Here is a 19,160-nt window from a genome sequence, read left to right on the forward strand (position 1 = left end):
ATTTATTTGAAATTCTTCATCCCTCCCTTCATCAATGCTTCTCTCATAGTCCTTAGGATTAGGACTAAGTGGAAGATTTGATTCTCTATTCATAGTGAATGTTTATCCCACCCTATGGACTATGAGAGAAGCCCTGATGAAGGGCAGAATAAAGAATTTCATCCCACCCTTCATCAGTGCTTCTCTCAACGTGACAAAGATGTTGATGCTTCACTAAGAGAAACTTCACTATCAGAAGAATCCATCGCTTTCAAATAGAAGAGGTTGAATGATACGAATGCACTCTCTCCTAATGATAATATATATCTTAAAGAATGAAAATTTCCCTCTAAATATTTCGCCCAAAATTTTTCCTCCAATAATTTCATTTCATGTATTTCCCTCCAAAATTTTCTTCTACAATTTATTGAAAAAATTTAACTAAAATTTTCTCATGAAATTAATCTTTTAAACTAAATCTTTAAATTAAATTTTTAAACTAAATATTTTACCTAAATTAACCTTTTACTTAAACTATATAGCATTTACTAGAAAATTGAATATTTTTTAATTTTTATTATATTTTTTATCGCACATTTAAAATAAATTACTATATCGCCATATCACAATTTATATGTTAAGTTTTTATAAAAAAAATAAATTAATACCACATTCACCATGCAGTAAAACAATTCTATAATTCCCGCTATATCATAGATTTAATTATCACTATTTCTCAAATCACATCAAGACTTTGCGAGGTTCGTTAAAAGACTTGGAGCTATTTTGTGGAGAAGCTACATTGTTTTTTTTTTTTCGATGTGGTTCACAGGGCACCGGAGGTAGGCCGCTACGTCCACGTAAAGCTGCACGGCCATCAGGCCTGACCCCGAGGGCGTCGAGGAGATTTGACCCCGTGACCTCCCAAACCGGGAGAGTACTATCAACGAGAACTCGACCATTTGAGCTATCCCTCGGGGCTTGAGAAGCTACATTGTTATCGACAACACATTCAATGAAATATTATCACATTAGAAAGGCTAGTTTCCATTTTTCTAAGGTGCAGGTCTTAAATTCCCATAAGTTTACTAGTAGTTATGTGTCAGTTGGGTTGTTATCTTCCTGAAAAATACTAGACAAAAAACACATTCCAGTAAAAAATTAACTTTTTATTAATGAAATTTAGATTCCTTTTAGAAATAAAAAATTGACATGAGCCAGGCTTACTCGATAGCCCCCTAGCATGCAGGAGGCCACTATGTCAGCAATGGGTGTGGTGGGCCTGGTAGTGGGCTTCTTGGTTGTGGGCATGCCTTCTTGACGCAGAGCGACCCCCTAGTAGGCTAGGGGGCAATTCTCGGAATTGGCCCCCTAGTAGGCAAGGGGGTCACTCTGTCATGGGAGGGCACAACCATGGATAGGCGCGCCTGCACTGCCTATGGGTGGGCATGCCCAACCTACAGCATGACGATGTGCTACAAACTGTCATGTAACATGTGGGCACTTCCATGGCTAGGAGCACCCACTAGCAGAACCCAACTTGCGCAGGGGTGAGGCTGATTCTCAGAATCAACCTCAACCTGGGGAGAGATAGGTTGGGCGAGTGGGTGATGCTGGCTAGCATGCCCACGGTCGGGCAAGCCCATCGGCGGCACCCACCCCCATGGCCCAACCCGCCCATGGGTGAGTTTGATTCATAGAATTGGCATCACCCTTGGGTGGGCTGAGCTGCGGGAGTGGGTGCCGCCAGCAGGCATGCCTATGCCCGGGCGATCCCATTGGCGACACCCTCCCCCATGGCCCAAGCCACCAAGGGATCAAGGTTGATTATGAGAACTAGCCCTCACACGTGGGTGGGCTCGACGGTGGGGGTGCGTGTCATCTATGGGTGCACCCACAGGCGGGCGTGCTTGTCAGCAACATCCACCCCCATGGCCCAACTCACCCGGGGGTGAGGACTAATTCTTAAAATCGTACCTCACCCCTAGGTGGGCTAGGGTGCGGGGTTGGGTGTCATGGGTTGGCACACCCACAACGACCCCCACCCCCATGGCCCAACCCACCCATGGGTGAGGGTCGATTCTAAGAATCAACCCTCACCGCTAGGTGGATTGGGTTCTGCTAGTGGGATGGGCCACGGGTGTGGGTGCCTCCAATGAGCACGCTTGGATGCGAGCATGCCTGCCAAAGACACCGAGTTGGCGGGCTGGGTCGCGAGGGTGGGTTCCACGGGTGCACCCACTGGCGAACCCACCCCCATGGCCTAACTTGCCTAAGGTTGAGGCTGTTTCCTAGAATGGGTGTTGTTGGCAAGCAAGCCCACGGCTAGACACGCCTGCCAGTGACACCCACCCCCGTGGCCCAACCCGCCCAAGGGTGAGCTCCGATTCTCATTATGAGAAGAGAATCGACCCTCACCCCTAGGCAGGCTAGGCCGTGGGGATGGGTGTCGCAGCATGCCGGCCTGCGCCGTGAGAGTGGGTATTGCCAGCATGCACGCATGGCGGCACAGTGGAGGAACCCCACCCCACAACCCAGCCTCCTAAGGGTGATATTCTAAGAATCGACTCTCACCCATGGGTGGGTCTGGCCGTAGGGGCGGGCGCCTCTAGCGGGTGGGTCCACTGGCAACACCCAACCCCACGGTCCACTGCGCCTAAGGGTCAAGGCCAATTCTCAGAATCAGCCTCACTCCTAGGTGGGCTGGGCCATGGGGGTGGGTGTCATCGGTGGGCTCGACAGTTCGTCAGCATGCTCGCCCGCAGCACCCACCCCCGTGACCTAGTTCCCTAATGGGTGAGGTCGTTTTTAGAATCGAACTCACTCTTAGGTAGGCTGGGCTATAGGGGTGGGTGCTACCAATGACACCCACCCTCGTGGTCAAAACCTCCTAAACATGAGGATGATTATGAGAATCGACGTCACCCATAGACGGGCTGGGTTGTAGGGGCGGGTGCTGCCATCAGGCATGCCTGGCTATGGATGTGACTGCCTGTGGCATGGTGGTGTGCCCCGTTGTGGATGTGACTGCTCATGGCACAGAGGTGTGCTGCACGTTTTTGTGCCACTAGAGGGAATGCCCACAGCTGGGCGCGCCCACCTATAGGCGCTGCGATGTCACAGGTGGGCACGCCCACGACCGAGTGACCCCACCCCTAGGCTTATGCGGCTATGGGCATGCCAGCCTATGGCATGACTACATGCTACTAACTACCATGCTGCGGGTGGGCAGGCCCATGTCCAAGCGCTCCAGCCAACGTCACCCACCCTTGCAACCTAACTCGCCAAGGGGTGAGGCTATTTCTCATAATCATCCTCACCCCTGGGTAGGATGAGATGCAAGAGTGGGTGTTATTGGTAGGCATGGCCACTGATGACACCTACCCTCATAGCCTAGCCCATCCATGGGTGAGAATCAACTTCACCCCTGGAAGGGCTAGACCTCAGGGGTGGGTGCCGCCAGCGGGCATGCCCACAATTAGGCATGCTCACCGGTGGTAGCCACCCTCGCAGCCTATCCCACCCATGGGTGACGATAGATTCTTATAATGGGCCTTAGCCCTCGGTGGGTTGGGCTCCAGGTGTGCGGTCGGGCTTGCCCACCGTCGACACCAACCCCCGTGGCCTAGCCCACCCAGGGGTGCGGTTGATTCTGAGAATCAACCTCACCCTTGGGCAGGCTAGGCTATGGGGGTGGGTGTCACTTGCGAGTGTGCTCAGCTGTGGGCGTGCCCACCCCTGGCACAATAGTATGTTGCACGATGTCGTGCCGTGGGCGGGCATGCCCACTGTCTGGCGCATCTAGCTGTGGGCGTGCCAACATTGGGTAAAACACAAAATGGCCCCTTGGCCTGCGAGGGACAAGCCAGGGAAATGATTATGAGAGTAAATAGTCAAGTGCATTACCTCATATTTTGCATGCATTAATCAACATAAATAAAAGCAGAAAAAAGAAGAGCATCATATGACATTGGAATTTTTTAGTTCATCTTAAGGCTAGAGAAAACATGAAATTTTTTAATTATAAAGATCCATTCTAATAGCTGAAAAAAAATTCTTTGATGTCTCAACTTAGTCCATATTTGTTGCTTTATATCCCTTTGTTAAAACTTAGAAATATTGGAAGAGAAATAAAAATTATTGATGTCAAATGATCTAATTGAAGGTGTTAGCACTCAGTAATTTTATGAGGTTGCAGAAGAAAATTACCAAGGTAACCACAAACCAACTTTGGATGCTAGGATCTAGCCCTACCATCTTAAGAGAGGGTTCTCTCTGTAAGATTTAACTTTTTTGGATTGAATGTTAGGCTAGTTATGAAGTTTGGGGTTTGATTTGTATTTGAATGGCTGGTTGATAACTAGACTACCATTGGGCTATGGAGTATGTTACATAAAATACAGATTAACTACAATGTCTATAGATAGATCTCACATGGAAGGGTAGCCAAACCGAATGGATTCTTTAAATTTATGAGATGGATAAGAAGAACATATTTAAGGATCACTTTAAATATAGAGCATTGTTACCTGAATTTTATATTTGAAGATTAGAAGAAAACATTGAAATTATTCTTAGTCGGGTGTAGAGTGTAGATTTAAAAAAATTCTTCCCTTTATTTATCCATTGAATAATTCAGATTTGGAAAACAAATATGTGCTATAAACATATAAATATAAACTTATAAGATAGATAAGTGCACTTTACCAACAACTTGACACAAGAATCCTATGAAAGAGCTTCTGTATTACTGGTAATTTGTTGATGCTTCAAAAAATATATAATAGTGTTCTTCGTACAAAAACCAACCCTTGATACTTCTGAAGATGAAGTATTTATAATTAATTTACAAAAAACATCCTATCAGAATGACTAGGATGTATCTAAAAATAATAAAACTGAATCAATGTAACTTATTATAATGATATTAGGCAAATTTGAACTGTCTGAAGTGGTGGCACCGAATTGGTGGAATAGCTGGTTGTTTGGCACTCAAATTCTACATGTGTTGTAACGCTGAGTTGTGACCCGAAACTACTTCTTAGTCCAACAACTCACAATGTTTATCCCAACATTGTTCACTCAGGATATTCATCTTCATCAACTTACTGTACACTTCATCGACTTCGTTATATTTGGCAAATGTCGGCGGGGTGATGAATAAACTTGGAATTGCATTGATCCGGGTGGATGTTGGTGGCTACTCACCGATTCCACTTGGGTCCCCACCATTGTTTCTTTCAGTTTTTTATTTTCCTTAATTGTAGCAAAGTTTACTATTTTTAGCAGTTTTTTTGGGTCCTATACTTCCGGAGTTGTTTTGAGGCCCTAAATGATGTTTTTTGGGAAAACTGAGAGTAACATGGGTCCATGGAACAATGTTTCTCTTCCCAAAATTGTAGTCCTCAGATAGATATTTCTAACAAGTTATTGTGCGTGTCAAATGGAGATCGCATGCCAAAGTTATGACCCAGGAAGTTGATGTACCAATTTACCTAAAACAGGGCCCATAGTTTGGTGCTTCATCTCCTAGGGTTAAGTTTTTTGATGTTTAGGGTTTTCCATTGTTTCTCAACAATAAATAGGCCTTCGACCCTCACTGTAATACAATTCAGAGGCATTGTAGCTGCCACATCTCTCCTCAGAGATAAGCTACCATCGCCTGAGCTAGATTATTTCCATTTCTATTTGTAAGCATATTTCAGTATTTTACATTAATGAAATGAAGTATTATTTCTACTGCATCTATGTATTTATGGTTTTCTCCATAATTTGTTGCACTCCTATTGAAATCCAGACCAGTGGTATCAGAGGGATCTTCTCTTTCTCTGTTTTTCTTTGCATGTCCCCAACGAGGTCGAGATATAAGGAGTTAGGGCTTGAACTGGTCGAACCTTTGCAAGAATAGCGTCAAAAATCCAGATGGCCTCCCATGGTCGATGAAAATAAAGATGAGGGGGGAGGATATCCTATAAAATTTTTGATTGAAGAGGCCCTCGAGCGAGAGAGGAACGCGATGATGGACAACTTCGCCCAGATCCTTCAACAACTACCTAGGAGCGACACATCTAGTTCCAACAACTACTCTGGAAGTGCCACACCCTTTAACGTTCAAGTATTATAGCTCCAAATATCACCCTTGGTGTTTGTGATGCTTGGTTTATGGCCTAGGGTAACCCCTCCTTCCAAACTTGGTCCAAATATTTTAAAAACAGTGTTTCACTCCTTGTACGCTACTTTGCCCTGTGATAAAAGCATGTACACGCGGGTCAATCTATAGACAACCTGCGTATATGTGTTAAAACACTTAAAAAAATTAAATTTCCTTAATTATGGGCGGAGATCACAGGTTCTACCTATTGATTACCTCCTAGTGCCCGTGGCCCAACTGTCCCAACCGTTTCCCATCTAAAAAACTAATTTGGGAGAAGTATAAAAAGACTTCAATGGGAAGGCCTTAAGGAGGAGAGAAAGGATAAAATTACTATACTGAGATTATCCCTTGATCAAGTCTGAAGTATCCATGTGCTTCAAGCACTTCCCCAAGTTCAGGAAACCCTTGTTTCCTTGAGTTTTGATATTCTTTCACTTGTTGGAGATATCATGGTATTGGTTATGGAAGGAGGCTGTTGAGACTGGGACTGGATGGACCTGGAGGACAGTTTCAGGTGAACTCTTTCCACGTTTAGTATAGTTTTCTACAATAAAAAGAAACGTTGTATTGTTCTTGAGATCGACTTGGTTTATGCATCTAATGTTATTTTTATGGTTTATATATGAATGACTATTTCAATGTATAAATAACCATCTACTTATATGATATAAAGTTGATTTCACTCAAATGATTTATCTATATGTTGTTATGTGTATTCGAAGTGGTTGATTTGTAGGTTTGAAGATCATTAGGAGTTGTAGAGGGTTTGAACCTTGGCTAGAACTACCCAAATGAAGGACATCCAGATATGTTCATCCTCGCATAGTCAGTTTGTTTAAGCATGTTGCCTAATTTGTATGCGTGTTTCTTGTTGTAGATTACTCCTGCTCTGATAGGATTCTGACCAAAAGCCCTAGGGGACTTATTCCCTTAACATAATTGGTGAATCCACTGGGGATAAAAATCTTGTTATTCCTAGTTTGGATTGTTAAGTGTCATTCAGGGCTCAGTTCTTAGTTTGTTGATTGTGACAGTATTGCCTGCTCCTATAGGAACTCAGACTGCAAATATGATCTTTTACATTAGGACTCATTTTTTATTTTTCTTGTAAAACTTCATATACGCACCTTTGTCTATTTACAGAAGTGTACACATGCTTGTTTCTGTGAACTGAAACCACATATACACGAGTTTCTTTTGGCAAAAACATGTGTACATGCACATATGTAGGGACACACTCTGGTATACAATTTTTTGCATGCTTTTTTCAAATATTTCTACCCAGAAAGATTTGTTTCTTTGTCTATGTGGTTTCTGAGTGGTTAGTTTCTAACTCTATGTTTTAATTATTTAGTGAGATTACTATTTTGAATTCTCTTTTTCTTTGAAAAGTTTTGGCCTCGATTTCCATTAGAGCGAGTATTGTGATTTGTGCTTGAACACACAAGGCTTCTTATAGAGGTTCTTGATTGTTCTCGTCTTCCAGAACAAAAGATTGTTTGCAATCTTTGTGTCAAACTTCATTATTGGTCTACTTGCTTTGCTTCCCGTTATTTTTATGGCCATACACTTTTTCTTGCTTTTCGAAAGTTTCTTGTTGATGAATTTGAGATTTTGTCCTTCCTAATTTCTTGATCAGTTTCTCAAAGCTATTTTTGCTGCTTTTGGATCGTTTGGTACAACTTGAAACACCCTATTTGTTTAAGCTTTCATTCGTGTTGAATTGGTAACTTACAAAGTTTCCTTGTGCTTTTCTTTTAGTCTTTGAGTCTTTGGTGGCATTTTGAGTACTTTTGAAAAGTTGTTTTCATTGCTTCTTCAAAAAGAAAAGTTCTAAAAAAACATTGTTTTTTATTTCTTTTGCCGTATTTGATTTTGCTTTCTTTGGTTTTGTGAAAATGACTTGTGATTTTTCGAGATTTTCCTTGCTTATTTGGAGGAGAATTTGTATTTGAAACTTGCAGTCTCTTCATTTAAGTTGGCTTATTAAAAAGTTTTAAAAAATTTTCTTTCATCTCTTTTTGGAGTAATCTAGAATTTTGCATTATCATGTACACCTTGCATTAGGGTAGTTTTGCATTATTAAACCATCAATACTCTTTTGGTTTTTGTGAGTGTGAAGTCTGCTATAAGAAAAGAAAAGGAAAAAGTTTTTTCTTTATAGGAGTTTCTTAGAACCCAAGTAGAAGTTTCTTTTCATCAAAGGACAAACAAGTGCATTGCATATAAGTTAGTTTTTCATTAATTTCTTTTGCATCATAAAAACACCATCAATTTCATTTCCATATTATCCCTTGACTTAAAAGAACAACCACTTAAAATCAAGTGCTTAATAAAATAAACTAGAACTTTTTGTATTGTCAATCAGATACACCAACAAGTTTTAGGTTTATTTATGGCCTTGGATTAGGCAAGAGAAGAGTAAACTCTCCAAGGCCATTCTAAATTGTAAAACATAGAAGTCTGATTAAAGAGTGGAATCTAATAGCATTAGGGAGACCGAGAAAGCTCTGTGACTAGGAGTTAAGCACGAGGGTTTGTGAAGATAAGGATGGGAGATACCCCCTCTCTTACTTATCGAATCTCACCTCACGACTATTCCGCCTAGCTTCTGATACGAGTTGGTATCTTTAGTTTCCAATACTAGGGATCTACATAGGTGGCTGCGGAGGGGAATCTAGTGGCACCTGAGGTTGATGTTGCATCACATTCAATGGTACTTATAGAGGGCACCCTTGCAAAGCTTGGGGGCTTGCACTGGCAAAGGCTGTTGTCTGGGGGTTAGCATAACTACTTTTGATACCTTCGCTAGTAGACCTAGGGCATATTTACCCCAGTATATTTTCAGAAGGCCCTTATTATTAACTTTCTTGTATTTTGGTGTCCAGTCCTAATCACCTGGAGTGGAAATAATTGGAAGTTGTTTGATTGATAAATTCTTTAGGGACATTTGTAGTGTGTGTTCTATGCTCCTAGTCAGCCTAGCTTTCAATTTTCTTGAGTCTTTAAGTAGATCTTATAAAAATAATTCAAAGTGGCTGACCGACCACCCCAATGGTCCTATAGACTTCGTGGGCTTTCACCTGCGAGTCCAAAGCCTTCTCCTAGAAGGCGTAGAAGTGATTTTGCTAGTGGTTTTTAACCAATGGCAGCAGACACATCAGATATTGATCCTCCACTTGGGGGCAAGATAGACCCAGTACTACTACAAAGCTAGAGAGTAACACACCAGTTCTTTCTCGAGTACTCTTCTAGTCAGAAGATAGTAATGAAGTGGAAGAGCTTTCAGAGTCAGTTGTGGCTCTGAATTCTCGTCTGCCTCCCTATCATCCAGACATATTGTTATATGTTGGAACTACAACTCACAGGCCTTCAAGCATGGGTCCACACACATCTATCCCTTCGATGAACACTACTCGAAGCATGGCATCCACCACGAGTACTGTGAGTATGTAGACTCCTATGTTAGTGCAAAGGGGAGGAACTATTCCCATCCCCTCTACATCCTTATTTGGGTGTACTACTAGCACACCCATATTTGGGTCTACTTCCATTCCATCGACGAGTGGGAGTTCTCAAGCCAATGCATCTAGTTTTGGTTTCTTCCCTTTTGGAATGCCCTCTCAAGGTATTCCTTCATTTCCATTAAATGTACCATTAACTGCCTCCATGTCCATGATGAGTGGATCAAATCATTTTTAGAGTTTCCCATTTGGAAGTGGTCATATACCACATTCTAATCCGACAGTATGGTCTATGCCTTTTCCTTTCACAGGTCAAGGTAGCAATCCCTTCCAGAGTTGGGCAAACTCTACGGTTAGTGTGATAGGAACTAGGAATCAGTTTTTTAGCCAACAAGGGAATGTGTTGTATTCCTCAATCAATTCATTTCAAAGTTTTCCACCCTTAGCTAATGCTTGGAACCCTTACCAGGGGCTTTCAACTCCTTACAATAATTCGTTATGGGGAAGCTTTGCTAGTCACGGAGGTTTTTTGGCTGGAGTTGGTCAAACTCTGAGTTTTGTTGGACCACAAGGGTCACCTTTTAGTTCAGTAGGTTCTACTAGTTACTTTAAGCAACATGGTGCCTTTGAAAATCCAAGTCCTTCATTTCAGACTTTTGGGAATCCCTCACAATCTGGGTGGAATCCCTGAGGTCCTTTACGACTTCCTTTTCTAGCCACACTTAATCTACCAAACTTGACTAAGTTGATGACCGATCCAATCACATACAATTCGGCTTGGTCTCTGGTCCCAACCAAACTTCCATCGGATAGTCCAAAATTTGAAGGGAAGAGTGGTGAAGACCCGGGCGACCATGTAACCATGTTCTATTTATGGTGCTTATCTAACTCCCTGATCAATGATTCGATCAGGTTGAGATTATTTCAGTGCACCTTACTAGGAATGCGGTTAAGTGGTATATAAAATTGTCATGGGGCACATTTATGTCTTTTTCCGATTTGGCTAACATTTTCCTAAACCAGTTTTAGTTGCCTGTCTGTTATGAAGCCGGAACTGAGCTTCTAGCCAATTTTCATCAGGACATAGCTACTCACATTTTGGATCATATACAAGAATGGAGATGGAGAAAGAGGCTCATCAAAGTTGAAATTCCACCTGAATTCCATCTCGAATGGTTTTTAAAATCATTACAACTCAAGATCTCTAAGGATGTTTCTATGTCCAGTGTTTATTCGGAAGAACAAGCTATCTTTCGCGCCCAACAGTTAGAACTGATATATTCTTAGTTTGGTACTCTTTAGAAAATCTTGCTTGATGCTCCTATATCCACGGTTGATATATCCAAACTGAAGCCAAGCCCTCATGCTAATGGTATTGTTGGATCGACTGATGCAAATACGGTGAACCTTTTGAGCCAATTACAGTAGTTGTCTCTACAAACTGCTTCTTCCAATCAGGCTGCATTATCTACTACTTCACCTTCCTAACCTTCTTTTGTAAATTCCATTCAGACTTCTAACCCCAAAGGAAATCAAAATTATGATGGGAAGAAAAAGGGAAGAGGTAAAAAGAAGAATCAGGATGGGAAGGATAATGCAACCAAGCCCGACGATGGCGCTGATGTGGGTAGAAATGAGCCTAAGAAGAAAGTTAAATTTCCATACAAGTTATGCAATGGAGATCATTGGACTCATCTCTGCCTGAAAATTCAAGGTGCTCAGCACTTGTCAGTGCAGCAAGGGTCTTCTAGCTCCCAAGTTGTCTTAACTAACCCTTTCCCCCAAGGGCAGTAGCTACCTGTTGGCACGAACTCAAACCCTGGTACCTCCACAGGGGGCAACCAGGAAGGGAACAATTCTTCAAATGATTTCATGATGAGTTCTAAGGTCAATGTGGCTACACGGTCATGGGATTATGGTGAAGTAGAAGCATCTAAGGATAAATCTGTTCTCAGAACTACAGATCCAATTCATATTGAGTGACCCTCTATCAAGTCTATACCTTGGATACCAAAAGGTTCTGCAAAATGCAAGACTATCAACCCTAATGCTAGGGTAGCCCAGAACTACTCCATTATCGAGGATCTGGCTCAAAGTCCTTGCACTATGTCTACTTTAGAGGTACTCCAGTCCTGTCCTGCTCAACAAAATGCTTTGCTTTCAGCAATCAGGGCAGTCGATCCAAACAATTCTTTAGTGCTCTCTTTTGATATGCTCAATGTCAGAAAGAGACTTCCTCATCATACGACTTTTAAAATAAAGACTACTTACTAGAAAAATAATATTTTTCGAACAGTTATAGGTGAGGGAGCTTCCACATGCATAATGTCTATGTCATGTTGCAAGGCAATTGGATCACCTTCAACTATTCCTTCACTGACTCTCTTAATAGCAAATGATGGTCATTCTCATAGGCCACACAGAATTATCCTGGCTTTTCCTATATGTGTCGGAGGAAAGGTCGTTAATGTCGAAGTAAAAATCATTGATGCCAACCTTGATTACAATCTCCTCTTAGGATGGAATTGGATTTATGAAATGGATGCCTTAGTTTTGACTCTGTTTCATGTCCTTTGTTTTCCTCATGAGGGGAGAATTGTTAAAGTTGATCAATTGGATTATTCTACAGTTGACCCTCGTGAAGCTTTGGATTCTACTGTTTTGTTGGTGGATAACCCCATCAACCTATCGAGAATCTAGGAGTTTGGATGTACTCTTCCTTGATGGGTGTATTTGATATTCCCCCTCCTTCAGCTAGAATTGACACGATTTCATCCTCCAAGGAGCCTTTACAGAAATATTTTGTTCTAACTCATTATTTTTTGGGTCATGGGGAAGGTGGGTGGAATAACATCTCCTATGTCTGCAGCAGAACTTAGATATGAATTTATTGATAACTCGGTAGACAACCATCTGACTCCTTTTTTAGAAGAGGAGATAGATGGTGATGTGGCTCCTGCTTGGATGCTTGACTCTACTTCTGCTGTGGATTTCTTAGATAAAATTTTTCCATCTAACAAAGCAATTTTTGAAGAAATGACAATTGTAGATCGACCATTGGAAGATTTACATCATCATTCATATCTTCGTCCTCCTTTGCATGAAGTCAAATCTAGGTCCTCCAATCTTCTTACTAGTGATGTTTGTACAGTGTCAAACCATTTGTCTCCAAAATGTTTATTTGTTGAAGGTCATATATTGATTGGTTCAAGAACTGTACCTGTAAACATCTCTAGGAACCAGCCGGGGGAGCCCCCTAATGGGCTCTACCTTAAGAAGAATTTTTCTTAGGTTTCGGCCGAGCAATTACTTCTTTGTATATTTTGCATTTTTGTATATATTTTATTGGGAGTTTTTGTGATATCGACACTTTTTTGATCTGCTTTAGCAGGTGTTGATGGATGACTTGGTCTATTTCAGATTCGTCGATGGTGCTAGTCGGCACACTTGGAACCTCGCTTCTGCAGTTTGGGTGATTTATTATCCAACTAGTCAGTTGATGGTGTCAAGGGGAGTATGTATTGGTTCTACGTCAAATAATACTGCCGCATATACTGTCGTCATTAATTTACTATACGAAGCTATTTCTTATGGAATTGATTCATTGGTAGTGTATCTTGACTCACAACTGGTAGTGTCATAATTGAATAACATTTATCGGGTTCGGGATCCTTATTTGTATCGTCAATATTTTAGAGTGAGGGTGTTGCATAGATCATTTGTTTTTATTACTTATTTTCACATTCCACAATCTGAAAATTCATTAGTAGATTCTATCGCTAATCAAGCATTAGATTGGCATATCATTCATTCATCAATATAAAAACAAACATCAAAAATTTGGAACTGTACATACATACATACATACATACATACATATATATATCATAAAGCTACTCGTGTGTACATAAATTGTTTCAAAAATAATATACAAAATCGGGACTAAATGCCCATAATCATGTCCAGTCTATCTATGACCTGGCTCAGGATGAGCGGTTAAGAAGGTGACCACTGCGTTGGCCACATGCCAAAGAAGGCGAACCTAGTCTCATGGTACTCCTGCCACACGGTGCTACATCTCCTCAGGTAGGTCTGTTATGGCCACCGTCGGTACTTGGTGATTCAACCTCACCAAGTTTCTTTGGAGTACATATAAGACCCTCTCTATCTCAGCAACCGCCTCTTCGGCACCTCTTCCACGACACCTGTGCCATGAAAATCCATCTGGTCATACCGGACCCACATCTGGAACATGATCATTATATCAGTATTTTAATCCCATAAAAAATATCTTTAAGTTCATTTTCATATTTAAAAAACACAAAAAAAATCTTAAAATTGATAAAACTTAAAAAATGGTTACCTATCTCTCCCCATGCTGCATTTGGTGGCAGCACCAAATTTAGATCTCCTCTGAAATCCGTGCCAACGTAGGGATAGTCATCCACAGCGATGACTTTTTATTCTGACCAGGAGAAGAACTCATCATCGAAAGTAGTCCTCAGCACATCCCCACCTCCAAGGCGTTTCATCAGGTCAGCCAACCTACCCATCCAAGGATCTTAGGGACTGCTGATAGAGACTGATACTCTAGGGCGCAGCCCAGGAACCTTCTCGAAGAAGAAGAAGCACAAAATGGTCCCATATCTGAAATTTTTGGTTTGTCCCTTCTGAATGGAGGACAACTGACTCTTCATATCGGTAAGAAGAGGTGTACACCAATACAAAATAGTGGTGAATCACTCCACGACCAAGCTCATGGATACTCGTGACAGTTGGTGCAATTAGGCTGATCCATTTATCCTGGCTATGGTGAACACTAAGATCCTTAGGAACAAGCTCTCCACATGTTTTATTGGAATCTGGCTTCCAATTTTCTACAGGTTCCCAGGACAATATATATGTACGTAGTCTTCCACTGAAATAATACCTTGTGTTTGGCCAATTCAATGAACAACTTCTCCTCTCCGAGAGAGACTAGTGGTAAAGTAAATATCCTCTACCTCTCTCCTCAAATGCATTTGGTCAATCATAAATGCATCATCTTCGATACTCCAATAGTGGATTAACATTTCAAGTAAATGGGTGTTGGCCTTCATATTAGGTAGTTTCAAAATTTTCAACAAGCCACATCCCTACATCTAAGACCTGTTGATCATTCATAACTTCATTATAAATGGTAGTATGCTCCCTCTCTCTCCATGTGATTGTCATCCTGAAAGAAAAATTGATTTCAATTGTTAGATTTTTGTTTTCAAATTTGAAACCTCGTATACGCGGGTCCCTTTCACACACAGTCACGTGTAGGACCTTCATATATGTGGGTTTATAATATCCAACCCACATATATGCTGCGATGAAATTTTTAACATAAATTCCTATGGTCAAACCTCAATTAAATTTTCTAAAAACAATCATAAAGTAATGCAAGCTTGAATTGGGGGTTACCTGATGATTTTGATCCAATTTGAATGGTCTAATTCTTTGGGGGGAAAGTTTGCTCATTTTTCTCCACATCTTTTGCTCTCAACACGAATGTTACAAATGGTGAGTCAAAAAGTCATTTTATAAGCTTTGAAAATGTCAATTTTTTTCAAATCTTGATTTTTTTCGTCACATGAATCTTTTAACTTGTGAGTTTGGATTTTCGGGAATAGGTTGTTTTTTGAGGACATTTTTGAAGCTTCTTTGGAAATTTCACATCGGTTCCATGACTACTGACCTGTCATGGCAGGTATCATTTACTCACTGGCATATAGGTTAGGGAAACCATTTTTTCCATTGCATTTTGCATACTAGCCTCCATTTTTTGATACACTTGACATAGGGTCGATCCCATCGTGTTATGGTTAGTAAACCATGTTCACTCACCGATTTTCAAAACATGACATGATGGTAGAGCCATCCTTTACATGGGCATTGTAGTTAGAACCTCACTGACATTGGTTTCCCATGTTGTTTTATTGAGTAGGCTCAAGAGTCCTCTCTAGTACCACCATGACTTGTGCGTTGAGGACTCATTCTTCTTTGCTTATTCACTTTGTTCTGGCCATATACCCTAGAGGCTCCTTTGTGTTGAGTTGTACTACTGCATTGCATTTTGACCATTTACACCTTTTGGCCTTGAGCTGGCTTCACCTGGACTCGTGTTTAAGTCACTTTGTGACCATATCTTCTGTAAACTCAAACTTGAAATCCCTTAGCTTCTGCAACTTGACACACCCTCAGACCCGTGGAAGGAACATCCTTTTGAGTGTCCTTGACCAACTTCACCTCCGTGCATTGAGAATAGGAATGTTCCCATCCTAGGAACTAGACCATTTGTTTCACTAACACTCATTCTTTCCACTGTACTATAAAATTCTTTTATTATTTTTCCAGCTTAAAGAGACAGAAAAAAAAATTATATATTCCAAAAAAGAGCAGGAATGGGACAATGTCTCTCCTCCATTTGGGCGGAATTTAGTTTGACTTAGGTACGCCTTAACCTTGTTATTGAGTTAGTTCTCCTCCGATTGGTTATCTCTTCCAATCATATGGAGAGTTCATTCTTGCCTTTTGTATGACGAACTTATACAGAGTTATCATATGCTACCACATAGTCATCATTGAGTCATGCTTTTGTTCAAGGGAAGTAAGCCTGAGTCGGCCTCTTTGCAGTGTCTCTTGACCTATTTTTCAGTCAGCCATCCCTGGTTGTCAGTGTCTTGTTTGTCATCACATCAGTTATATTGGTCCTTTACTTGTGCCAGTTTGAGAAGGTCTCCATTGACTTCTTGTTGGCGGGTCTTGTCCTTATCAACGATGAAATATTGCTTTGAGGGAAAGCCTAGAGTCGCACCCTGGCCCTATTAAATTTGACATTCCCATATTTGAGGGTTATATAGATGCAAACACTATAGATAAATGGTTAAATCTGCTAGAAGGGTATCTTTTTGTCCATGATTTTTCCGGTCGAGAAAAAATTACTTTCACTTTTCTCAAAGCTTCCCTCATGTCAAGGATTGGTGCAAAACCTACTGCGAGTAGAAGGATGAAAGTACAACATCAATGTTTTCAGCTGGACCCACTTGGAATTCATTCTAGAATGCCATCAAGGAGTAGTACTACCATATCAAAAGCTATGAGGATAAATACATAAAGTGGACCACACTGCGACAGGGAAGGGACCAAGATGTGCCAGAGTTTACCAACATTTTTTGTACCCTTCGCACAAAGTTAGGTATCAAGGATTCTGAGGTCCATTTGGTACTCAAATACCATGGCTACCTACATAGGTACATCCAGGACGAGATGGAGGTCCTGGACATCTCCTCGCTTGGCATAGCGTACCAATACACTGTCAAGATTGAGCATAAGTTTAAACAGAGGAAGTGATACTTTGGATCTGCAAATCCAAAGTAGAGGAAAGGTGCCCCAAAACCACTGAACAAAGGACAAAGCCAAGGCAGGTGGCCTAGGAGAACCCACCCAAGTGGCAAGTAAATAACAACACCATGAAGTCGAAGAAGGACATGGGAAAGTGGTGTGAGTTCCATAAGAGCTCCACTCATAACACAAGTGAGTGTCAGGTCAAGCAGTCATTGGTGGTTGAGCTAAAGTCTTGAGAATCAGATGCATGTTCCGACTTTGAGTCATAACCCGATAAGGGGAATGAAAAAGGGAAGCAAATTATCGATGTGGATCCCAACACCACCATTGCCACCATGAAGATCTAGAAGGAGGAACGCAAAGATCCAGAGGAGGAGGAGCGCATCTTCAACTCCCAGATGTGGGTAAAGTGTTGCCCGCTATAGTTCATTGTTGACAGTGAGAGTCAAAAGAACCTCATTTTAGAAGAGGTCATGAAGTGACTGGGCTTACTGACCACAACACATCCATAACCATACACCATCGAGTGTCTTCACCAAGATAGGATCTTCACGTGAGCTAGCAGTGTCGCCTTCCATACAACATCAAGCCCTTCACAGATGAGGTATTGTGTGATGTTTCTCTCATTGATGTTTGTGATGTATTATTAGGCCAACCATACTTGTGGAAGTGACATGTTGTGTATGAGTCCAGGCCTCATGCTGTTATTGTTACTTTGGGAAATAAGTTGTACAGGATACTAGAGGTAGCACCACCTATCACCATCTCTTTGGTTACTAAAAAACAATGCAGTAAGCTCATTTCCAAAACTGGAAAATTTGTTTTCCTTATTATATGCCCTCAAGGAAAGAAGAAGATGGTGGCCACGACCTCCAGACGGGGACCCTCTACACGAAAACAACAAATGAGCAAGGTTGTGGAGGAGTACGAGGACATCTTCACCTCCCCTACAGAGATGCCTCTACACTACCATGTCAAGCACTCCATCGATCTGAACCTAGGTGCACCACTGCCCAATGGACCAATCTATCAATGCTCCACTCTAGAGAAAGATGAAATCAAGAGGTAGATTTAGGAACTGTTGTACAAAGGTCACATCTAATCGAGTTCATCACCCTGTGGGAGCCTAATTGTGTTGGTAGAGGAGAAGGATGGGACTTTGAGACTCCGTATTAACTATCGGGCGCTGAACAAGATCACTATTCAGAATAGGTACCAAATACCATGAATTGATGACCCTTTGGACAAACTAAAGGGGCGAAAATATTTTAGCAAGATCGATTTGAAGTCAGGACATCACAAGGTACCAATCGAACCCTCTGATTTGTGTAAGACTTCCTTCAAATCCAAGGAGGGACCTTTCGAATGATCCTGTAACCTTCATGATCAGGCTGATGGATGACATCTTGTGGCCATTCACCAACTTATTTGTAGTGGTATACTTGGATGACATCCTGATCTTCATCCAGAGTTGGGAAGAGCACCTCCATCACATCCGACAGGTTCCCCAAACACTGCGGCAACACATGCTATGTGCCAATTTGGAGAAATTCACTTTTGGCATGACCGAAGTTCAGTATTTGGGATAGATTATTGATGAACAGTGGGGTGCATGTGGATCCAGCCAAGATCCAAGTCATTCAGGATTAGCTAGCTCCACCCACTCTAATAGAGCTCTGCAGCTTTCTGGGTCTTGCCAATTTCTACCATAGGTTCATATTGGGATTATCTCATATCACTTGGCCCTTGAGTCAAGTCACCAAGGGAGGAGTGAAAGAAAAATTATTTTGGTCTAAATCTCAACAGAAGGCATTTACAGAGTTGAAACATCACCTATGCTCTGCACTAGTGCTTGCATTACTAGACTTGCAACAACCATTTGAGGTCGAGACAGATGCCTCTAACTATGCTATTGGGGTAGTAATTACTCAACATGGGCATCCAATGGAATATCATAGTGAGACACTTTCAGACAAAATCCAGACTTATCCCACTTATGACAAAGAGATGTATTCCATTGTGCAGGCCTGCCGACAATGGAAGCATTACATTTTGGGGAAGGAAATGGTCATCCACACAGACCACTAGCCTCTGCAGTTCATACAGATGCAAGGGAAGTTGTAGGATGATCGCCATCATAAGTGGTCCACATACCTGCAACATTTCCATTTGAATATCAAGTATAATAAGGG

Source organism: Pinus tabuliformis, chromosome 1_1 (assembly GCF_031772625.1).
Source record: "Pinus tabuliformis cultivar Carrire ecotype Pingquan chromosome 1_1, CPIR1, whole genome shotgun sequence".
NCBI classification, from domain to species: Eukaryota; Viridiplantae; Streptophyta; class Pinopsida; order Pinales; family Pinaceae; genus Pinus; species Pinus tabuliformis.